Below are 6,000 nucleotides of genomic sequence, written 5' to 3' on the forward strand. Positions count from 1 at the left end.
AGATGCTGATTGGCTCAGGCTTTATCTTCAGCCCTCTTCCCAGACCATCTCCATTTCAGTGGTCCCAAATACCATACGAAATATGCAGATGATGCAGGGGGTGCCCCAGTAAAGAGAGGAACCCCCCCCCGACTCCCCAAGTGGGTTCTTGGCTTCTCACAGAAATGAAGAGAGTGAACTAATACAGGAAGGTTTTATTGAGATAACACATCCTACTCCACGGAGTAGGGGTCCTTTCCTAAGCAGGAGAGGGACCCTTTATGGGGGCAATGATAATGTCTTTAAATGTTCAGAAACCCCATATGTGACCAGCATTGTCTTGAGGTCAGGCCATAAAGGTTAATTCATCATAATCTACTGTCACAGGAAGATGAGTGCAAACAGTTTGTAAGGCCTCTGGCTTAGTAATTCAAACAACCTTGCGTGGTCCAGTGGGCGACTTTCTTGTACAAGGTGGTTAGGGTCTGGTATCAGTCAAAATGGCTGTTCTTAGGCTCTCTCAACCTCCCTTTTCTGCCTCTTCCCTACATTACAGGCATTTCCCAAATCTATCTCTAGAGACTTTTATCAGTCATCATGCTGGCAGGAAATAGATGGCTTACTGAAATTGGATAATTTGAGGAAAGTTTAATAAAAGGAATTTTTACAAAGGTGTGTGCAGGGTGTAGGGAAAACCCAAGGGGGAGGACAGTTTTGGGGACTAGTAGCATTCTGGCTAGTAATAATGGTTCCGTCATTACTATGCCTGGGTCTGAGCGTTGAGGGGAGGGAGTGGTTCATGGAACCAGGAGACAAACAGACTGTGTGAAAAAAGGATAGGGGCTTGGAGGAAGCAGCAGGAATATTCTCCCTCTCCAGACTGACCAACTCCATCGTGAGTACCTTCACCCATTGTTCTCTCTGACTCATTTCCCCACCACCCTATAGCCAGGCAACATCTACTTATCCTGTGGGTTTCAGTTGAGGCACCACCTGGGGAAGCCTTCCAGAATAACCCCTTTCCCCCAACACACAGGCAGAGAATTACATGCTGAAGGGGTTCCATGAAAGCAGGAGGCATGTCTGTGTAGTCACCACTACAGCTCCCAGAGTCTAGCCCAGTGTGGTTGATTAGTAGATAGTAGGGTCACTATAAATACTTAGTAGTTGACTGATTAATTATAACTTTGTATTTTCAGAAGTCATGTTCATAGAAGAGTTGCATTTTTGTCAACAGTCTTGATGAATTTTATTCAAGAGTTTAAAAAATAGATATATATATATATTTTGAGACAGAGTCTCTCTTTGTTGCCCAGGCTAGAGTGAGTGCTGTGGCATCAGCCTAGCTCACAGCAACCTCAAACTCCTGGGCTCAAGCAATCCTACTGCCTCAGCCTCCTGAGTAGCTGGGACTATAGGCATGCACCACCATGCCCAGCTAATATTTTCTCTCTATATATTTTTTTAGTTGTCCAGCTAATTCTTTCTATTTTTAGTAGAGACGGGGTCTCGCTCTTGCTCAGGCTGGTAAAAAATATTTTTAACTTTCAAAAAATTTTTAGTATACAGAAAAGTTGAAAGATTAGTACAGTAGTATAAACTTCACTTGTGAATTAGCTTAGGAAATTTCACCCCAAAATATGACGCTTGGTATAAAAACTACAGTATTTTGATTTAAAGGCCCTTAGAGATCAACAGGTGTTGGAAGGGGCTTTCCCTCTATCTGCATAAAATCAGACAGACCCAACTTCTCTTCCCCTCCCTGTTATCTCAATATATTACAGGAAAGAAGATCGAGAATGCAACCAGACCTGGCCCAAATCATTTTAAATATAATACCTGTCTGAGGTTAATTTCCAAAGATAATTATATATAAGTCAATCTCTTTTCCCCCCATCCATACATTCTCCCAAGTATCTATTCATCCTCCCTAGCAACCATTTATTGCCCCTAAACAGAATTACTTATATTCCTCATCTCCCTTTCCCCTCTAAAATGAAGGTATATAAATTTCTGGATCCCACTGAGATACTGGGTAATCACTCTGTGATTCTCCCCATGAGCACAGTAAATAAATCTCTTTCTCTTATCAGTCTGCCTTATTGTGAGTTGCTCTTTTAGCAAACCTTCCAAGGAAGCTTCCCCTCACCCCCACACCTGGATCCACAAACTGTTAACGGTTGACCACATGTACTTTATCTGATCTTTTTTGCTGAATTACTGAAAGTAAGTTTTGACTCCATGATCCTTCACCCCTGAATACTTAATTAAGCGTTCATCTCCTAGGAATAATAATAGTCTCCTGCCTAGCTGTAATTGCCATACCTGAGCTGATTAATAATAACTCAGTAATATCTAATATGATAGATCTGTATGGTATAAACTGTCCCTCTTGTCCCAAATGTCTCTTAAAGCTTTTTCCTCTCATCCAGGATCTAGCCAAGGTTCATGCATACGTTTGGTTATGCCTCTCCTCTTCTAATCTGGAATAGACTTCTCTGCTTTTGTTTCTCCCAGGTCATTGAACTTTTTGAAGTGTCCAAGCCAATTGTCTTGTATAGTGTTCCGTATCCTGGATTTTTCTTGTTGTTTTCTTAGTAGGTTTGGATTACATTTTTGGCAAGAATATAACCTAGGCTGTGTGGTGCCTTTCTGACCGCATCATGTCAAGAGGCACACACTTGTCAAGTTGTCCCACTGTTGGGGATGCAGAGATCGATCACTTGGCTAAGGTGGTGAGTGCCAGATCTTTCCATTTTAAAGTTCCTTGTTTCCTTTTGTAAATGAATAAGATAATCTATGAGGTGATACTGTGAGACTGTTTTTAAACATTCATTCAAATATTTATTGAGGACCTAAGTCCCAGGCCCTACTAAGTGTTCTAAATAGTCCCGTGACACTTGAGAAATCCTAGAATCCTTAAGTCCTTTTTGAGAATCCTAGCATACTAAGATTATTGTGCTTTATTGTTACCATTTAATTGGATGAATGACTTTTTTTTTTTTGAGACAGAGTCTTCCTCTGTCACCCAGCCAGAATGGCGTCATCTTAGCTCTCTGCAACCTCCAACTCCTGGGCTCAAGCGATCCTCCTGCCTCAGCCTCAGCCTCCCAGGTAGCTGGGACTACAGGTGCACGTCATCATACCTGGCTAATTTTTCTATTTTTTGTTGGGGGGGGGGCGGTTTGTTCTTGCTCAGGCTGGTCTCAACTCCTGACCTCAAGTCATCCTTCCGCCTTGGCCTCCCAGAGTGCTAGGATTACAGGCGTGAGCCACTACACCTGGCCTGAATATGACTTTTATTTTCTTTATTTCTCCGTGGTTCCCATTCAGAAGTAAATACGTGGTGGACAGGGGGTAAGGGTCGTGTTTGGCACATGAGCTTATTGGTTAATATCACCAAGCATAGATGAAGAAACAATGGAAGGAGTTGGGAGACTTGAATTCAGATCTTGGTTTTGCTACTTACCGGCTTTCTGATCTCTGGTAAATTTTCTTCTGAGCTCATTTCCTCCACTGTAATCTAGAGGAAATACTACCAGAGCTATGGTAAGAGTGAAATGAGGATGCATCATTAAGGGACTGGCCTAGAATAGGTGCATAGTGATAAGTTTGTTTCATCATTTGTTCTTTTAATCTTTAGTGCCAAAGTCTAATTCGATATGCTAGAAATGAAAACTTTTTTGATCTATAGTTATGGTGAACACAGGAAAGGTCTTAAACAGTTCACATCAAGAACTGCTCCCCTCAACCCCACCTCCCCAAAGCCCTAAAGCCTTCTTAGGTTTCAGTGCTTAAAGGAGAAAATGTAAGATTATTATGCTTTGGCAGCACATGAATCCCAGGATTGGGAAATGGTACAGAGGGCATGAAGCAATGCCAGATATAATTAAGCTATATAAAAGTGTACTGAAATCCAGGGGGTGGCCACCATAGACTCTCAGGATGATTTTTGAAGGCTAAAATTTGACTGTGCTGTTAATAGCACCGTGGAACCAACTCATAAAACATGCTGAAATAGTACAGCATACCTCTGAGCCTCAAGGCCCAAAGCTCCAAGCACAGTCAGTCTAAGCTAGGCCAGTTGCCTGCTTCAGCCGGCCTGGACTCGGACAACTCCACGGGAGCACTGCGCAAGTTGTAGGTGACAGAAACGGTGCCCCTTGCCTTCAGTTACGCTAGCACTAAAGACAGTGGCACTCAAGTACACGATTCCACGGGTGCTCGTGGTTCTAGCAGCTTGAGACTGCTTCTTCAACTCTCCATCGGACAGATTTTCTTTCTTTGTCAAGTGAGCCAGTGACGAATGATGCAGTAGGGATATCTTATTTCTTTTTAAATTAAATTAAATTTAATTTTTCCACCCCCCCACCCCATAGGCATATCTTTATGGCTGTTTCTAGAGCATCCTTGGGATGTCCATCTCTCGATTGTTAAAAGGAAAAAATCTGTCATAATATAAATGCTATAAATTTTATTTCCTTCTGAAGAACCAAAACTATTTCATATATTCTCAGTAATGGATTATTGAGGAGGCTGCCATAGAGAACTGCTAGGAAGAACTAAGCCCTTTGCTGCTATTTTAACCAGCAGCTTTTCTGTCGGGCGGTGCGGCTTGCCCTGTCATATGTGATTATGTGAATGTCCACAAGGTGGTGCTAGTCACACATGCTACTCAGAATGTTTTAGGCGCATCTAGTGTTAACACCCTTGTTTTTTACAGATGAAGAAACTTACTAATGGTCACTCAGCTAGTTATTGTAGAACTAAAACTGGTGCTAATTGATTGGTTCATCCACAGTCAGGTAAACAATTATTTCAGCTCAACTGTAAGCCTTAGAAACATGTTTAAAAAGCTTAGAGAATCTTATTTCTATTTCCCTCTGACCAAGATATTTTTCATCTTTAATAAGAACTAAGAGCCAACCCTTACCTTTTCCTGTAGTTAATTGTAAATGATCATGGAGGAGAAAGAAAGCAAATTTGTATTCTCCTTCCCCAGGTGCCATTATCACGGAAGACTGCTATTGGGGATAAAGACATGCCACGTGGGTTGCAATTCTTGGATAGCATAGCTATTGTGGCCACAGTTCTAAACTGTTAAGACAGGCTGGGTGTCTGTCCAGTATATTTTTGGAGATTGAGTTGATGTCATACAATTGAGGCCAGAAGTTACCAAACTTCTCCAATTGATCTGGTTGTGAACGCGGCATGTTGCCACTGTCTCTAAAGCTGTGGTTTTCCAGAATGTTATATGTGAGGCCGGTCCATGGAAGTGTACAAAGTAAAAGTTACAACTCCTATTCCTGTTTATTTGGTCTCTCATTCTTTTTCTCTCCTATACTTTCTGTATGTCCCGTTTTATAATCGGTTTAATGTTACTACAGTGATAAAAGTGCATAATTCCTAAAAGAGAAAGATGCTAGGGGGTATATACTCAAATTTTTTAATAATTGGAGAAAGATCAGAAAGTTTTGGAGAGAGTTGTATATTACAGGTCAATTAGTTTACTTTAAAAATATTTTTTTTAATTAAATTTCTGGAGCACCTCAGGAATTTGCGTGTCATCCTTGCGCAGGGGCCATGCTAATCTTCTCTGTATTATTCCAATTTTAGTATGTGTGCTGCCGAAGTGAGCACTGCTTTAAAATTTTTGAAGATCGCTTCTCTAGAGACTATAGAATGATGGAGGGTTGGAAATGAGGGCTGTTTATTTTCTAATCCAAGAGATCATTTGGGTGAAATATTAGAGAAAATGGGTTATGGACCTTTTTTAGATTACAGGAGAAGAAAAAATAATAGTTGCCAGAACTGTTTTATATCACTTGCTTATCAAACGGTTGTTTCCTCTCCCACAGTGTAATGTTTCCTTCCCCCACCTTTATCGCATCCAGTGGTGTGTTTTTCAGAATGGGATATCCTCTTTTGGGAGTTAAGTTATTAAGCATGCCTTGTCATTGGTAGAAAGAAAAAAAAACTCAAAAAACCAAAAAACCCCAAAACCTGGCGGTTGCCCAGGGA

At 41.2% G+C, this 6,000-nt stretch overlaps 1 non-coding gene across 1 annotated transcript; it reads right to left on the reverse strand.

Annotated features, from left to right (window-relative positions):
- Positions 1–5,512: 5,512 nt before the first annotated feature.
- On the reverse strand, positions 5,513–5,619 carry LOC123640829. Its single transcript, XR_006736072.1, has one exon. It is a non-coding gene; the product is annotated as a U6 spliceosomal RNA (small nuclear RNA).
- Between the last annotated feature and the right edge of the window lie 381 nt (positions 5,620–6,000).

Source organism: Lemur catta, chromosome 6 (genome assembly GCF_020740605.2).
Source record: "Lemur catta isolate mLemCat1 chromosome 6, mLemCat1.pri, whole genome shotgun sequence".
NCBI lineage: Eukaryota > Metazoa > Chordata > Mammalia > Primates > Lemuridae > Lemur > Lemur catta.